This window comes from Saccopteryx leptura, chromosome 1, assembly GCF_036850995.1.
Source record: "Saccopteryx leptura isolate mSacLep1 chromosome 1, mSacLep1_pri_phased_curated, whole genome shotgun sequence".
In the NCBI taxonomy this organism is placed as follows: domain Eukaryota; kingdom Metazoa; phylum Chordata; class Mammalia; order Chiroptera; family Emballonuridae; genus Saccopteryx; species Saccopteryx leptura.
In genome coordinates this window covers 303,771,898-303,790,962 of record NC_089503.1, presented here as the reverse complement: position 1 = coordinate 303,790,962, position 19,065 = coordinate 303,771,898, and positions in this window count along the sequence as shown.

Genomic DNA, 19,065 nt, shown 5'->3' with positions numbered 1-19,065 from the left:
CAAGTCTAATCTTCTGTCAGGAATTGCTATTATTCAAAGTTTGAAGTCATTTGTTCTGTAGGGGAAAATATCATGTATTTATAACTTGACTATAGAGCAGAAATAGGTTATATTCCTGCTCTGAAAAATACTTGAATAGACATTTTGACAGATCTATTGTATTATTATTATTAGTTAGTTTTTACACATGTGAAAGGAATGTAAAGAGGAGTTAAATAATGTCTATCAATTTTAAGTAAATAATAAATAGAGAATAAAACTTAGAACTTCTGCTCCCATTAAAAGGAGCAGAACCATACTTGAAACCTGTATGGCTTTGCAAACTAATGTCACCCCAATAAATTCAATTAAAAAAAATGGAGGTGTTCACAGCAGACCAAGGTTCCTACTGAGTGCAACTAAATAAGTTGAAAATGGAAAAAAAACAACAAAAAAAGTACAGGTATTAGATATTTGTGGATACTACATGTATTAAATATATTAAAATTCCAAAGAGTGGAGATTATTTCAGTGTTAGCCAAGGATCTAAGCTTTTTATTTCTTTATGGGAATTTTAAAATTCAGTGCATGTGTTATTAGCACAGAATTTAGACTTAGGTAAGACAGAAGACTCCTGTTGGGACCTAGAAGCCATACTGATTTAGTGATTACCTGGTGCTGGAGTGATAGAATTGGAGGCTTGCAGGTCACTCTAACACAGCAGATTTTCTCTTCAAATATTTGCCCTGTATAAAAGCTGTGAAGGGCAAGAGGCCAAAGAACTATGTCAAAAAGTTTGGAAAGCAAAGTGAATATTCACTTGTTCTTTCGAGTGCTAAGCTGTCAAAACATCCAGGCTCTCAACTGAAATCCCTGAAAGTCCATGCCAAAGAAACAGGGAAAGCAGGGGCAGACTGTTACCAAAACTAAATGCAAGCCAGACTTGTCCCAGCCCAGTTCTAGGTTGTATAACGATATTTGAGTGATCAGCGCCCTTCCCCTACCTAGCAGAACAGAAGATGAATCCTTTCAGGTGTAAGGCTATATATCTGGAGTATTTTATCTTTTTAATATACAATTCTTAGCATCCAAAAAAAACTTACATGGCATGTAAAGAGATGGGATGACATGACAAGTTAACAAAGTGGAAAAAAAAAGGAGACAGAAACATACATGATAAAGATGTTGAAGTTAGCAGGTAAGGATTTTAACTATGATCGATGTATTTAAGAAAAAATGAGGAAAGTAGGAAAAAGAGGTGAAAAAATATAACAAAGAAGTATAAATATATTTTTAAAAATATCAAAGTCATGGTGCCAACTGAAAAGAAAATATCTAGAATTAAGAATTAAATGACTAGGTTAAAAGACTTTTAGATAAAACTCAAGACAGAATTAGTAACTTAGAGGAGAGAAGGAGGATGAGGATGAGGATGAGGAATGGAGAGACAGAGAGAGCCGCAGAAGTGATATTTGTAGAGATGATGGTTGAGAATTTAAAAAAATGGTGGAAAAGTATAAAACATATATTCGAGAAGTTCAAAAAACCCTAAGAAATATTAGAAAACCACACACCTAGTAAAGCTACTGAAAATCAAAGAAGAAGAAAATTTGGATTAATAACAGATGTGTCTGATTTAAAGAAGGCAAACAAGGAGAGAGAAGGAAATATAAAGAGGTGGGTCAATTAAAAGCAAATGGTAGACACTAACCCAACAATATCAGTAATTGCATTTAATGTAAATGTATTAGATACTTCAAGTAAAAGCTAATCTAGACAAAGCAACAAAATTCAAGTAACTGGTATATGCAAGACACCTTATATACGAGAGCAAAAATGGTTGAAAGTGAAATGATGGAAAAAATATATTTATATACTGTGTAAACACTACCTGTAAGTAAGTCAACTAGAGTAGTTATATTAATATCACAAAAAGTAGACTTTAAGGCAAGAGATACTCATTGAGCTAAAAAGAGAATTTTTATTATTATAATGGAATACACCCTTAATAGAGATATTAAAGATATCAAAATCAACCATTATTAGCATATGGCTGAAACTCAAGGAACTGGAAGTTTTGAGAAATATAACAAGGGAGTGAGAAACACATCTTCATGCTCCTGTTGGAAGGAGTGGAATTTCCCAAAGAAGAGAGACGGAGACTTCCGACTAGAAGGGCTTGAAATAAAGAGGAAACACGGGTTAGGGAAGGGATAGAGAAGTGAGAAACATTGCTGAAGCAGCCAGAGACCAAGGCCCACACCTACAAGAGCCAGCTCTACAGGCATTGGCTGGATTATTCTCATTTTTAGAAGCTTGCACACTAATAGCTTGAGTCGGGGGCCCAGTAGGAGCCAGATTTCATGTAGGATCTGCAGAAACTACAAGAGAAAAAAAAAATCACCATTGTATATTGATAAGCACAGGATTCTTTTTTTCTTTTCTTTTTTTTTTATTAAGTCAGAGGTGAAGAGGCAGAAGCAGAGGCAGACTCCTGCATGGGCCTGATGGGGATCCACCAGGCAACCCCTCTACCAGGCAATGCTCTGCCCATCTGGAGCCATTGCTCCATTGCTTGGCAACCAAACTATTTTATTTTAGCACCTGAGGCAAGGCCATGGAGCCATCCTCAGTGCCCAGGGCCAACTTGCTGGAACCGTTTGAGCCATGGCTGTGGGAAGGGAAGAGAATGAGAGAAGGAGAAAGGGTGGAGTAGTCACTTCTCCTTTGTGCCCTGGCTGGGAATCGAACCTGGGACTTCCACACACCAGGCTGCTGCTCTACTGCTGAACCAATTGGCCAGGGCACAGGATTCTTTCTAGTTAGCAGATCCTTTAGGATGTCACAGAATAAGCTCAAGGACCCCAATGGAGCAGGAAAAAATTGACCAAGAGAGGTATATCCTGAAGTCTCTGAGGCTAGATCCTCTTCTGCCTTCAAAGCTAATATCCATTTATCCATGACACCTACATTCAGCATCACTTTTTCTGCTGCACAATGGGGTGGGAGCACCATCAGTCCTAGAGGTGGGAAGGGAAAACAGCACAGGCAGAAAAACAAAGTTCTGCCAAGTACCCAATTCTGGGGAAAACCACAGTAAAGCAGAAAAACATCTGAGCTGTGGATTGGTGGGGAAGATAAACTCAAAGTCAGGTTTAGACTGCAGGGTTATCTGGGGGTGTAATTATAGTTTATATTGGGAGGGCCTTCTTTATAGGCAGGAAGGTTTCCATATCTACCCTCATCTTATGCACACGCACAGTATCACCACCACTACGACCATTTCTACCACCAACTCAAGCAGTCTGGCTTAGAGAGTGTGAGTTCTATGGACTCCTGTATAAAAGGTTGATTTTCCCTAGGCAGATATATATATATAACATGCGCATACACATATACATATATATACACACACACACACATATATATCTCTATATATATTTTGGAGAGAGAGTGAGAGACAGAGAGTGTGAAGCATCAACTTATAGTTGCTTTCAATTTAGAACCTCAAGCTCAAGCCCAGCCAGTGACCGCTTGTTTAAGCCAGCGACCTTTCAGCTCAAGCCAGCAACCTTGGGCTTTTCATATCAGCGACCTTTGGGTTCATGTCATTGATCTCATGCTTAAGCCAGAGATCCTGAGCCCCACTCAAGGCCTGTGACCTTGGGGTTCTGAACCAGCAATCTCAGCATTCTGGGTCAATGTTCTATCCACTGCGCCACCACCAGTTTGGCTGGGCAGACATATTCTTGCTTACACAATTAGCCTTCACATACTCTTCAAACTGCCCCTCATTTATTTCTCACTCTGTATCTCTCCCATATACACATTTACACACAAATGCACACACACACACTCACTCTCTCTCTTTCTCTCTCTCTATTGGCTAAAAAAAGCAGAAACACCAAAATACAAGAAGGAGAGAAATAATACAAAATACAGGAAGAACAGATCAGAGACCCGGCCTGGGGTAGACCCTCAGCCATAATCCATGACAGAAGGCGATTTGAGCTTTTAGGTGTTGGAGACCAAAACACAGATTCAGGTGAATATGAGAACAAAGTTTACATTTCTGCAACATCTCACTTTTGCATTTGAAAAACAGAGTCCCCACAGGAGAAAAATCAACACTGACTGTCACTAAAGATGACATTTGGTGAAAGCCAAATGGTCAATAGAGGTGCATTGTCATTATAGTCCCAAGGATCATCTCTCCAGACTTTTAGAGCTAATTCAGTATCACTGATGATTTAAGAAGTGGGGCTATGCTTACCTTGAGTACTTGCTAGGACACTGAAGAGGAAAAAAGCAAGTCTTTGGAGGAAACAGTGCCCTTTCATGGTCGTTTTGATCCTCCTGTCTACAAGTAACAGTCTCACCATGCAAGGAATCCTCCTGGTTCTTAATAGGGGCTCCCTACAGTGGGAAGAGGATTATATTGTCGCATTCCCTGATTTTGCCATCTTCCAGAAGCCATTAGTAACCCTGCTTTACATCTTCCCTGCCATCAGAGACAATATAAAAGGAAACTTTCTGAAGTTCAAATACCAATTAGATGCCAAATCTTAAGTATCTCCTTATATGAGATACAAGGTTTTCTGACGTCAGATATTGCTCTGCCCCTCACCCCACAGGTCTGGCCCAATGGCTGGTTCAGTGTAGCTGGTGAGATCAGCCAGATGTACTGTTTCTGGAACAGTTCTAACATGCCACGGGATAAATAAATATGTTTTTAGTTAGGTCTAGATCTTCAATGTCACGCGTTGTGTCTGCAAAGAAAGAAGCATCTAACAGTAATGAAAAAAAAATTTAAGATTAGAAAGATAAAAACTCTCAGACAAATGATAAAAATGTGAGACAGACATCCACGGGACGTGATTATTGCCTTCTCACGGTGGGCCTGCCTTTCATTTTATTCCTCTTAAAGATACGGAGCTTCTGGTGACAGTAAGTAGAAAGTCTGTCTTTCCTTTCCTTCCTTCATATTGTGAAGGATTAACTAGTAACATTTCTTAGAAAGAAAAATAACCTGTCCCATAGAATTTAATCTTTGCTTTATGTCCTTCAAGGCATTAGTGCTCTGTAGATAAAGTTGAGGATATCTACAAGGCCATCACTGACGTCAAGCAAGTATACCTGGAGGGCATATCTGCATATCAGATCCTGACCACCTACACCCTACTATGCGACTAACTGCATGCTCAATAATAAATCACTAACCTTTCCAAAGATACATAAACCGGCCAGTCAGCTGAGACTCTTAAGGTAGTTTTTCAGACCTGAATTCCCCAGCCTTCTCAGGTTTTTGACAATTTGAATGAAAAACACTCTTTTTTCTTTTTTTAATGTTTTAATTCATTAATTGGAGAGAGGAAGGGAGAGAGGAAGGGAGAGAGGAAGGGAGAGAGTGAGAGACAGACAAAAACATTGATCTGTTTCTGCATGTGCCCTGATTGGGATTGAACCAGCAACCTGTGTGCTTGAGGACAATGCTCTATAACCAACTGAGCTATCCAGCTAGGGTTGAAAGACACTCGTATCCCTACTTGGTTCCTGTCTCTCATGAATTGGGCTTGAAGGGCGACAAGCAACACGAATCCTGGCTTGTTCCAGTAACAATATCACAGAGAATTTTCTGCCCCCAACACTACCATAAATCAGAATAAATACTTCACTTAGGAATAATTATAGTTTCCTGGAACATGGTGGGAGTACAGATTACAAATTAGTTAAAATATTAATTCCCACTTTATAATGTGGCAATCTGCACCTGACAGTCCAGTCTTTAGTAGTTAGAAAGTGCATGCCCTCCTACTTCTGGGTCCTTTTTTCAACATTTCTGTTCCTATGCATTCCCTTCTCCTGTTCATTTTAATAAAAAGCAGTTAGTCCATTTTCACATTCTTTTCAGGCCTCTTTGAATAAATAAATAAAGTGGATCTCATTAAAATGCTTGGAAACGGAATCAATTTTTACACAAATTGATTATCTCACCCTTGGTATCAGTAAACCAAGTACTGATGTTATCACTTAAAAATATTTTTTAAAGATATAATTGATATTTAACACTATGTAAATTTAAGGTGTACAATATGTTGATTTGATATATTTATATATTGTAAAATCCACCATAGCATTAACGAACACCTCTATCATGCCACATTATTATTGTTTCTTTTTTTGTGGTGGGAAAATGTAAGATGTAGTCTCTTAGCAACCTTGAGGTTTATAATACATTATTGTTGTCTGTAACCACCATGCTGTGAATTAGATATCCAGGATTTATTTATCTACTGGCTGCAAGTTTGTTCCTTTAAACAACATCTCCCAGTTCACCCAACCTAGCCCTTGGTAACTGCCTTTCTATTTCCTGTTTTGATTTTTTTTTATTTCACGTGTAGGTGATACCATACTGTATTTGTCTTTCTCTGTCTGATTTATCTCATCTAGCATAATCCCACTTAACATAATGTCATCCTACTTTGGGTAGAATGGACATTTTAACAATATTATGATAATTCTTTTAATACATGAACTTTGGGTATTTTCCTATTTTTATCTTTAATTTCTTTTTCAAAATTCTTGTAGTTTTTATTATATAGATATAATTTTGATTCATTTACACCATACAGGTGTTTATATGTTGTCTGTTATCATTTTTTAATTGGACAACCTAAGGGTAAAGTGCCCCTGACTAAATAGTCTGGTATTGCATGTTTTAAATATTCTTGCAGCACACTGGTTAAAAATTGCTGGTCTAATGTGTGGTTTAAGTCTAACATTTTCTTTCTGATTTTCTTTCTAGATGATCTATCCATTGCTGAAAGAGGGGAATTAAGTTTTCTTATTATTATTGTATTGCCTATTTTCCCTTTCAGATCAGTTAGTATTTGCTTAATATATTTAGTTGCTCCAGTGTTAGGTGTGTATGTTTATGATCATTATATCTTCTTAATAATCTTATGAAGTGATTACCCCAATAACTCCAGTATCCACCTGGCACCATAAATAGACATTACAATATTATTGACTATATTCCCTGTTCTGTACTTTACATCCCCACGACTGTTTTTATAACTGACAATTTGTATATCTTAATTCCTCCTCCAAAAATTGTAAACCTTTAGGGTAGGAGAGATATAATCTTACTGAAATATTTTGAGATTTGGTAAACATTTTCATGTTTTATGGGGATGATGTTACCAATTACCCAGAATACCTTTAATTATAGATTCTAGGATTTGCTACTTGACGGGATCACAGAGATTATATATGGTCAAATATTATTCCATAAATAAAGTAACTGAAAGTATATAACGTGACTTTTTCAGAAGTTTTTTTTTTTTTTTTTTCTGTATTTTTCTGAAGCCAGAAACGGGGAGAGACAGTCAGACAGACTCCCGCATGCGCCCAACCGGGATCCACCCGGCACGCCCACCAGGGGCGACGCTCTGCCCACCAGGGGGCGACGCTCTGCCCTTCCCTGGCGTCGCTCTGCCACGACCAGAGCCACTCCAGCGCCTGGGGCAGAGGCCAAGGAGCCATCCCCAGCGCCTGGGCCATCCCTGCTCCAATGGAGCCCTGGCTGGGGGAGGGGAAGAGAGAGACAGAGAGGAAGGGGGGGGGGAGAAGCAAATGGGCGCCTCCCCCATGCGCCCTGGCCAGGAATCGAACCTGGGTCCCCCGCACGCCAGGCCAACGCTCCACCGCTGAGCCAACCGGCCAGGGCCAACATGTGACTTTTTCAAAGCCACACAAAAAAGTCACTGTTAGATTTAGGATGACCCTTTCCTCATTCTCAGGGATGTACCTACTTTACCTAGGTACCTTCTATCTGAGAAAGATATTGCTGATAAAAGCAGAAGATAGGTGATCTAGAATGCAATTACAAAATGCAGGGTTTTCTGTGCCTGAAAGTCTTCCTGAAGTTGTTTTTATGTGAAATGGATGAGATGGACATGCTGAGGGCCATTTTCATAGGAAGGAGACCTGTGCAATTGCGACAGGTCCTCATGCTAATAAGGACTCAACTTCACACTTGGTTTATTGCTCTCCTGTCGCATCTTGAGCTTCTTGATAGTTTTTTGAACAAGAGACTTTGCATTTTATTTTGCACCAGACCCCATAAATTGTTTAGTCCACAAGTAGAGAAGTTTAATCTCTTGTAGTCTTAGTTTTATTTCCTGGGAAATAATTATATTTATTATATATTATATTTACTTTATATATGATATTTAAAATTTTTATGTACTATATTTTTAAAATTTAATTTTATATATGTTTAAATATAAAGAAATATCCTTATTTCCTACAAATCCTTCCTGCAAAGAAATTTTTTGAGTGGGTCCATATTTCTTAATTACAACCAGTATTTTCTGGTTTTTACAGAAATGTAAAAAATTATTTATGGTTTTTGTAGGTATCTTTAGGGAGAATGGGAATAACTAGATTTTGGGATCGGTACATTACTGCAGTTATAGCCACACATATATTTTTGATGCTGTGGCCTTATTTTCCCAATCACAACATACATTATTAAAAGATTTTTTTGGGGGGGTTACTTTAAGGTGCAACAAAGTGAGAAATATACTTAAAGTGACAAAACATTGATATCTATATATATATTAAAAAAATTAAATTCAGTGAGAAGAGAGGAAGCAGAGACAGACTCCCACACATGCCCCAACCAGAATCCACCAGGCAAGCCCACTAGGGGGTGATGCTCTCACCATTTGGGGCCATTGATATCTTGCTCCAATTGAGCTTTTCTTAGTGCCTGAGGCAGAGGCCATGGAGATGGAGCCATCCTCAGCACCTGGGGCCAACTTGCTCTAATTGAGCCATGGCTGCAGACGGGGGAGAGAGAGAGAGAGAGAGAGAGAGAGAGAGAGAGAGAGAGGCAAGAGGAGGAGGGATGGAGAATCAGATGAGTGCTTCTCTTGTGTGCCCTGATGGGGAATCAAACCTGGGACATCCACATACCTGGCTGATGCTCTACCACTGAGCCAATTGGCCAGGGCCTAGGCTATATTTTGATACTGTATAGTTACTAATATATTAAAATTACTCTGATAAATATATGTTCTCATGGGGACAGGTTTGGGGTGAAGGGTGAGATTATTTCATATATCCTTAAGATCCATAGAATGGACTAGTTTCATAATTTTCAAGGCTCAATGCAAAATGAAAACGTGGGTTCCTTGTTCAAAAATTATTAAGACTTTGAAGATGGTGACAGCATGAGTTTTGACCAACTGCATGAGTTGCATGTCCATGAGTCTGGCCCCAATCTACAGAATTTCAGAGTTGGAAGGCCCAATAAAACATCTGCTGCCATAGCCCATGTAAGGGGGGTGGGTCCCTTCGAGGAGAAAAACTATAGAAACTGAGGCAGCTATATCCATTTAAGGTTGTTAAGAACAGGCTGGGATTATTTTTGTAAAACATCCGAGAAGTCAGGATCTGGTCCTTAAGTGTCCTCATGGAATAGATAGTAATGGAATTATATCTTCCTGTCACAAAATTCCTATGATTTAGCCTAATCTTATTGGGAAAAATAGGATGTTTATAATTATTTCTTCCTCCAGTTTTATGTCCCTGCTGCTTGGATAGACTGCAAAATAGCTCTTCACAGAAGTTTTTAGTCTCTATTATAGGTATTTTCTAGACAATCATCTGAGACCAACGTTTTGTATCTAAATATAATTTTCCTGATGTGTTTTATGTTGTGCAGAAATGATCTCAATCTGGGGCCCTAGGAATGCTGTTTTCTCCTTGCTTAGGATTGTGATGCTTCTAGAGGACTCTGATTCATCTTCAAGTTCTAACCAAGCCCCGAATTTTCTATTGCAGTTTGGTTTTCACATTCCTCAAAGAAAGAAGATCTTGGAAAGGAGAAACTCCTGAAAGAGGAAGATGAGGTTGACTGTGAGGATTCTGAGCTTGGAGACAGAGGGATGACGTCTGAACAAATATGCCTCTACTGAAGCTTCTGTTACATTTTGGTTCATATTAGAGTTTTAGAAAATATCATTGTATATATTCAGATAGAATAAAGCTCTTTAAAAAAATTTGTTTTATATTTTATTTATTCATTTTTAGAGAGAGAGAAGGAGGAGGAGCAGGAAGCATCAACTCCCATATGTGCCTTGACCAGGCAAGCCCAGGGTTTCAAACCAGCAACCTCAGCATTCCATGCTTTATCTACTGCACCACCACAGGTCAGGTGGATAATGCTGTCTTGTGTTCCATATTCATATAAATTGTTCAACAATGGATACTTTGGCCCTTAAGACAAGTTCTGTGTTATTGAGAGAAATCTTTGTGACGAACTAAAGACAAACTGTTCTATAGACACAGTTTGTGTATGTGTCTGCAGTCCTAGACACTGTAACTCAAAGTGTATGTTTTCTTACCTGGGTGAAACCCTCGGTGAGTGATCTATCATCAGACTCAGAGAGATGGTGGGTCCAGATCCAGAGTTGAGATGTCTTTCCTCCCAAGATGACCTCACAGTAAAACACTTGAATATTTCAGAAATGTTCTTTTCTACCTACATCATCTTTCCTTACATAATTTTGGCTCTTTTTCTTATACATTCTGGAATTTGATTTCATGGACATAGATGTAAATGTGGCAGAACTTTCTTAAGACAAATAAACCTTTAAACTTTTCAGAGGCACATTCGGAATAAGGAAGTACAGAGTTACTTGGAAGCAGAATGATTTTATGTTAACTTTGTGGCTTTGGCTGTGAACATTCTTAGTCTTCAACTTATTTCAAAATCCAATTCTGTCTTTTCATGGTTGAGTTACTGGGTGTGGCACATAATGTATGCTGGGTGGTTACTTAATATGAAAATAATTTCTTATACCCTCAAGTACAGTGGTTTTTTGTTGTTGTTGCAGAGACAGAGAGCGAGATAGAGAGAGAGAGAGACAGGGACAGACAGACAGGAAGGGAGAGAGATGAGAAGCATTGATTCTTTGTTGCGGCACATTTATTGTTCATTGATTGCTTTCTCATATGTGCCTTGGTGGGGAGGGCTACAGCAGAACAAGTGGCCCCTTCCTTAAGACAGCGACCTTTGGGCTCAAGCCAGCGACCATAGCATCATGTCTATCATCCTACGCTCAAGCTGGTGACCTCAGGGTTTCAAACCTTGGTCCTCTGTGTCCCAGTCCGATGCTCTATCCACTGTGCCACCGCCTGGTCAGGCAAGTACAGTGATCTTTTAAAATAAATTATTTCAGGTTAGCCTATATTAGGGCTAGATTTTAGTTGGAAAAACAATTTTCGGCTTCTTGTTCTCCTTTGCTCTAGCTATAGAAAAAGTTCAGAAACTTAGTGTCTCTTGGAGGGTACAAGGAGTGCTGGAATCTGGATCAGGGTCAGGGTTAGTGATAACTCTTTAGAGTTGGGCCATTCTTGTTCCCTCAGCATGGCCATGGTGAATTTGAATAGTTTTCTCAACTCATATCCTGGACGATACTGCTGCATGACATGTTGGAAAATAGCTCTATTATAAGTATAGTTGGACTCTCTGTAAAATTACTCTCTACTCCACTATCTCTGAGTTGTTTACTTATTTTGAAGAAATGAAGTAGTTCCCTAGATCAAAGCTAAGAGTATAGGAAAGTAAAATGATAAATCCTTACAGACAAAATGTGCCTATATTTATCTCCAAATTTCATCCTAATATGTGCCTGTCAGTGGAAAGGGAAGGAAATGAGGTCTTTTTTATTTCTGAGCTGCTGTGTTAGGGCAAATAGGGTCACATATTAATAGACAGAATAGGATCTGACTTGCTAACCTTTTGAGCTTCCTGGGAAAATTATTAGAATTCACACATCTGATGGGAACAAATGTATCATCTATGTATAACATGTCCAAGTCCTCAAGTCCTTTGAATAATAAAAACTAAATGTGACTTGAATCATTAGCTCTGCATACTATCCCTAGTATTTCTAATGTCCTTGAGGGTGTTTGGGCTACCGTACTTCTATTGCCTCCTGAAAGTGTGTTTTTGTTGAATACTCTGTTTTCTTCCCTCTCCCCCATACATCTCCTGTCTTTCTCTGCCCCGTCACCATTTAACATGTAAACATTTCGCGGCTTCTTCCCCCTCCAAAAACATTGTTATCAAAAGATTATTTTATGTAGTCAACATTTATTGAAGTTTAGTGTTAAAGGGAGGGATGTGGAGAAAATATACTAGCTTGGCACAAGATGTAAAGATGTAAATAGAAAATTTGACTTAATCTTAATATCCCACTGTTGTTTTCTCCCTCACTTTGCTCAAGAGAATTTCTCTTTTCATTTTAACCCCAACTGTCACCATGACTTAGCACACATGCTCTGTCTCTCTCCTGACCCTTCCTAATTTCTCTCTCTCACAAGTTTGAAATGCCTCCTACAGGTCTCTTGAAACTGACCATCCTGCTTCAGGGAGGTAAGGGGAAAGTCAGTCCATAAAACATTCTTTCTCCAACTGAGACAAAGTAGAAGAATTTTTTCCACTTGATATTGTATGTTCGATTCATGGGCAAGGAAACAGAGAAAGGCTTTATTCTTCTAGCACTCACTGCCTGGCCAGCTTTGGTTCCCTGATTCTCATATATGAGGTATTTTGGTGCACAAACTGTCCCCACTAAACAGGGTTTGCTCATTCTGCCTATTTGGAGTTCAAATCAGCTTTATGCTTTGGTCTAGCAAGGTATTGCCTAAGTTTGTATATAAGAACATGACAGAGTTTTAGCACATAAGTAGATTATTCTAGTTAGTAGGTACTCATAGGAACCTTTTCCACATAGTAGACTTACTATAAAAAATCTGAGTCCAATTATAATCTTTAGACACTAGGCAGACCTCCCATAATAAAATACATACATAGAACATCAACTTTTACTACTATTACTCAAAACCCACCCCTCTTTCTGAATGCAAACACATCTGTTAGGTTATTATTATTTTCTTTGATATAGCAAAATTTTTCTTCCTGTTATATACCACAATGGTTATACACACAAATGGGCCTAATTATGAACAGAAAAACATTTTGCATCTTTGGTAGTTTCTGATTAACTGTAATGTCAGCGGCCTTGCTGATTTCTACTTGGCAGAAATTTGTGGCATACTTTGTATATCTTACAGTGATCTAAAAGATTTATAGTTAACTATAGAATTTATTAAAATAGCATTTTCACCATTGATCAATCATAGATATAAAGGGGCAATTAATTACCAAAACTTGAATTTGATATATTAATTGATAATATTTTTGTAGTTTGGTTCAAACATGACAAATATTTATGTTATGTTCTCAAAATATTTCTTCTTTAATGGGATCATCTTTTGTATATGTAATGACCATCTTTCCTTGCCAAAATGGTGAACCAACAGGGACTGCCAATTCCCAAAACCAACTCTGGAGGTACAATAGAGATAAAAGGAAAATAAGTCTAAAGAATAAACCATATCAGAGTGAGAACGTTTCCTGCAACCTAAATTGAACTGAAGAGTGGAGAGTGGTGGCCTGGCAGAGGTTGATGAAGGGCAGTCACCCGGGAAGAAAGCTGAAAGGGGAGAAGATGAAAGTCCAAACTGGAGACAATTTCTGATCTTGCATTGCCTCCTATTTATTTTATGATATGTCTTACAGCCACAGAAATCTGTGGTAGCAATCTAAGCTACTTGCTGTGTTCATGATTAATATGAGACAAGTTCAATAGTGCTACCAACCTGAGAAGTTAAAAAAAAATTAAGAAAAGAAATAGTAACATAAGTGTAGCTGAAGACAAAATTGGTGAGTTGGAATATTAATTTGATTAATTTTCCAGGAAGAGGAAAGAATAAAGATATAGAAAATATAAAATTCTTAAGAATATGGAGGACAGAAACTAGGCACCAGCAGATACTTAGTAATGGTCCCAAAAGTAAGAGACATAAATCTGGACAGGAAGATAGAGCTGAAGAACCAATAGATAGAAATTTAACAGAATTTAAAAAAGAGTTTGTCCTCTTTGGAGAAGTGTCTATTCATTTCTTTTGCCCATTTTTTGATTGGATTGTTTGTCTTCCTTGTGTTGAGTTTTACAAGTTCTTTATAAATTTTGGTTATTAACCCCTTATCAGACATATTGTTGAATATGTTCTCCCATTGTGTGGGTTGTCTTTTTATTTTGTTAATGGTGTCTTTTGCTGTGCAAAAACTTTTTAGTTTGATATAATCCCATTTGTTTATCCCAGACAGATGGCCAATAGGCATATGAAAAAATGCTCAACATCACTAATCATTAGAGAAATGTAAATTAAAACCACAATGAGATATCACCTCACACCAGTCAGAATGGTGCTCATCAACAAAACAACACAGAATAAGTGCTGGCGAGGATGTGGAGAAAAGGGAACCCTCCTGCACTGCTGGTGGGAATGCAGACTGGTGCAGCCACTGTAGAAAACAGTATGGAGATTCCTCAAAAAAATTAAAAATCAAACTGCCTTTTGACACAGCTATCCCACTTTTAGGAATATACCCTAAGAACACCAAAGCACTGTTCCAAAAGGAGAAATGCACCTTTGGCAGCATTGTTCACAATAGCGAAGATCTGGAAACAGCCCAAGTGTCCATCAGTGGATGAGTGGATTAAAAAGCTTTGGTACATATATACTATGGAATACTACTCAGCCATAAGAAATAATGACATCAGATCATTTACAATAACATGGATGGACCTTGATAACATTATACAGAGTGAAATAAGTAAATCAGAAAAAAACTAAGCACTATATGATTCCATACATAGATGGGACATAAAAATGAGACTCAGAGACATGAACAAGAGTGTGATGGTTAAGGGGGGGGGGGAGGAGCGGGGGAGGGGGAGAGGAGGGGTGTAAAGAAAACCAGATAGAAGGTGATGGAAGACAGTTTAACTTTGGGTGAAGGGTATGCTACATAATCAAATGTCAAAATAATCTGAGAGATGTTTTCTCTCAACATATGTACCCTGATTTATCAATGTCACCCCATTAAAATTAATAAAATAAAAGAGTATGTAAGGCTTACAAGTCATTGGGAAAGACTTGTAGATTGTCACTTAAGTAAGATAAGAAAAAATATTCACACCCAGACTAACTATAAATATTAACAAAATACCAAGTATCCAGAAAAAGGAGTATATCCTCTGTCACAAAAGAAGAATCAGATTGACTCTAAACTGCTCAATAGCAACATTCCTTTTTTTTTTAAATTGAACTTATTGGAGTGACATGGATTAATAAAATTATTCATGTTTTGAGTGTACAAGTCTATAATGCATCATCCATATATTGTATTGTGTGTTCATTTCTTATAAGACAAAACAATATCTTAAAAGAACCAAGAACATTGTATTTAGAATTGTATATAGAGCAAAAATATCATTTTTAAGTGAGAGGAAAATATATGACATAAGCCAAAATTTTATAAAAAATATGTAATGCTGCTGCTAACTTAAGAAGAACAGTGAAACTAAATTCAACAGTAAAAGTAATGGAATTTAAGTGTTATTCAAAGATCAATCTATTTAAAACAAAGGCCTAGATGGTTTTCTTGGTAAATCCATCAAACTCTCAAACAATAATTACTATTTTATACAAAAAAAGATATGTCTTAGAAAATATGAGTCCCAATTCATTTAAAAGACCTTGTATAATACTAATTTTACCTTTTATGGAGTTATAAACTTGCATAGAATTTCACAAATAATAAATGTATAACTCAAGAATTGTTACACATATCTATAGACCCATACATATATATTTTAGATAAAGAATATTTTCTGTGGCACTGAAGGCTTTCTCATATCTGCCTCTCCTATCACAACATTGAACTCTTATTATCCTAGATTAGTTCTGCCTCTTTTTTTGGTATTATTAATAAAAGTAAGAGGCGGGGAGGCAGGGAGGCAGAGAGACAGACTCCCGCATGTGCCCCAACTGGGATCCACCCAGCAAGCCCTCTACTGGGGCTATGCTGTGCCCGTCTGGGGCTGCTCTTCTATTGCTCGGCACCTGAGCTATTTTAGCACCTGAGGCAAGGCCATGTAGCCATCCTCAGTGCCTAGGGCCAACTTGCTCCAATTAAGCTATGGCTGCAGGAAGGAAAGAGAGAGAGAGAGGAAGAGAAGTGAGAGGAGGACAGGTGGAGAAACAGCTAGGTGCTTCCCTGTGTGCTCTGACTGGGAATCAAACCCAGGACATCCACATGTTGGGCTAATGCTCTACCTCTGAGCCAGTGAGCCAGGGCCTTAAAATTATTCTGAAATAAAATATTTATTTAAAAAATGAGAAGTGTACCTTTGTGAAAGCTATGCTTATAAGATGTTTGAGGACATAGGCAAATAGGCAAGCTCTCTTGTATCTGTGAATGCAAACATAGTCTAGTGGGAGGATTTATGATATTACTGCACATCACAGTAGTATGTATAACAGAAGTTTCTTAAATCATAATATAATCCTCTTTTTAAGGATATTTATATGAAGTTTTTGTAGTCCTGTTTAGTCACAAGTCAAGATTTATTTAAGGTGAATGAGAAGTTCTCTTTTCTTTCCCTATAATTTATGGCATTGTTATATAGATGGTGTTGCAGAAATTTAGGGTAAACTATATTGTGGTGAGAAAAAACAAGGAAGAGATATTAAAGGCCAGAGATATAAAAAATATTTGCTGGGTTTTAGAACTTTTCCTCCTAACTGGAAGATCCTTAGCAGAAAATAGAATAAATATATAAATAAGGCTGTGGATAATAGAAGTATTTACAATTTCTTTGGGCTACCAGTGGTACACATATTAGACATATATATATGTATATATGCATGTTCTCTACATACACATATGTGTATATATACACACATATACTATATACATGTGTACATATATGTATTTAGTACCTGACTTGTAATTAGGTAGTAAAAAGGGCAAGAATGGAGGGTGTGGTTAAGTGGGAGGATATAGCATTTGCTTCTGATTTGAGAGGCTGAGGAGAGATTGCAGAAGAGAAGAAGGAGCTAGAAGTACCTAGAAAACTCTACATGTTAGTCAGGAGAGGTCATAATTATTGACTGAGTTAGTATGGTCATAGAGTCAAAAGTAGCACCAAGCAGAAAGCATAGTCCTGTTTCACCCACCCAAGTAATGTCAACATTTGTATTTATGATTAACCCAACTCTAAATAAGTGCATTTGCCTATAATGGCCAGGTAAGTAATGTAGATACTTGGAACCAGCTAAGAGTAATAAAATGGCAAGTGCATGTTCTATTGAAAGGACAAAAAGTCTACTTCACTCCAGTTCACTGTTGTCATATTGGAATGATGGTCCAATGTTTCCAGATCTCCTCATTTATCAAGAGAATAAAAAGTTTGGATTATATTAACAATAACCCAGTTGAAAATGTGAAGAAAAAAGATATTTATCATGACAAAAAACACAAACTATATATTTAGGATTAAATTAGCAGGAAATATTAAGACTGTTATGTGTCATCTTACGAGAGAGAGGGAGAAAGAGGAAAAGAAGGAGAAGGAGCAGGAGAACATGGATGAGGTGGAGGAAAGAGAAACATACTCAGGCAGGTGGAGAGATTAATGAATGAATGCACTGAGTTCTTATTGGTTGACAGAGATGAGAATTTTGTAAAGAAGAGATAGAAAAAGAAATCTGAGAATTAAGAGGGAAAAGGTAAATATTTGCATTTCAAAAATAAGCCCTTTTCCAAAGAACATTATTTTTTGACTAGGTGATTTAAGCGGCTAAGTGATGCAGATGTGGAAGAAGATGAAAATTTAAACTAGACAGGACAAACTTAGAGTGGGAGACACAGGCAAAATTTAGGAGGACAATTTTGATAATATAAATTTAGTCATTTTCTCTGTTGAGGTGCCCCATGCTTCATTCTTGCTTTGTTTAAAAGTAAACAGGTTCTCTACAAATAGTAACAGTATCCCAAATTACACTGGGTATAAGTCAATGAATGTTGAGAATGTCTTAGCCCCATATAAACTGTATTTCATTTTGAAAGGTAACATATATTATATGATAGTTAGGAGTACTGCCCTTAGAGAACAGTGCCTTTAAGCAAGCCATTCAACTTCTCTGTCCTCTTAATATTATAACTCTTACTTTAATTACTACAACTCTTATTTATGTTTAAATAAAATATAGATAAGTAATTTTTAGTAAAATATAAACTTCCATTATAACAGTTATGTAGAAAAGAGAATTTATGCATTTATTTCAGCTTTGGTTTTACCATCTTAAGGATTGAGGAAGTGAACCATTGCGTCTTTGTTTCCATACCAGCTGTTGCTGTGCATGTTTTGTTAGTGACCAAAATTACAGTGACAAAAAACAATTAAAGAACCAATTAGAGTCATGTGTTGCAGAGGTAACCATATATTATTGACAAATCCTTCAATTATCACTAACTTTCCTTTTCTAAAAAAAGCAACAAACACTAAAGGACAAACAAATTTGTTTTGATTTAGTAATAATAAGAAAATTATTATTTACATGGGGGTGCATTTCTTTTTTTCAGTCGGTGATATGGTGTTCTTGGGATATATTCCTAAGTGGGATGGCTGGGTCAAAAGGCAGCTCTATTTTTAATTTTTTGAGGAATCTCCATACTGTTTTTCATAGTGGCTACATAAGTCTGCATTCCCACCAGCAGTGCAGGAGGGCCATGCCATGAAAAAGAAGGAAATATTACCTTTTCTGACAACATGGATGGACCTGGAAACTATTATCTTAAGTGAAATAAGCCAGGCAGAGAAAGAAAAATATCATATGACCTCACTCATTTGAGGACTCCAAGGAACAAGGAGAACTGAGGAACGAAATGGAGACAGAGGAGGGATCAAAGGGACCAGAGGAAAAGAGGACAGAGGGAAAGGGGATGATAGGATGGGATAAACCTAAAGGGAAGAGGGTATGGTGCTGTAGGGAGGGGGCCAAGGGAGTTGTTGGGGGGAATATGGGGGAGGGGAAATGCATTCAGGGTAACCCTAGAATCTATGTAAACACAATTAAATAAATAAACAAACA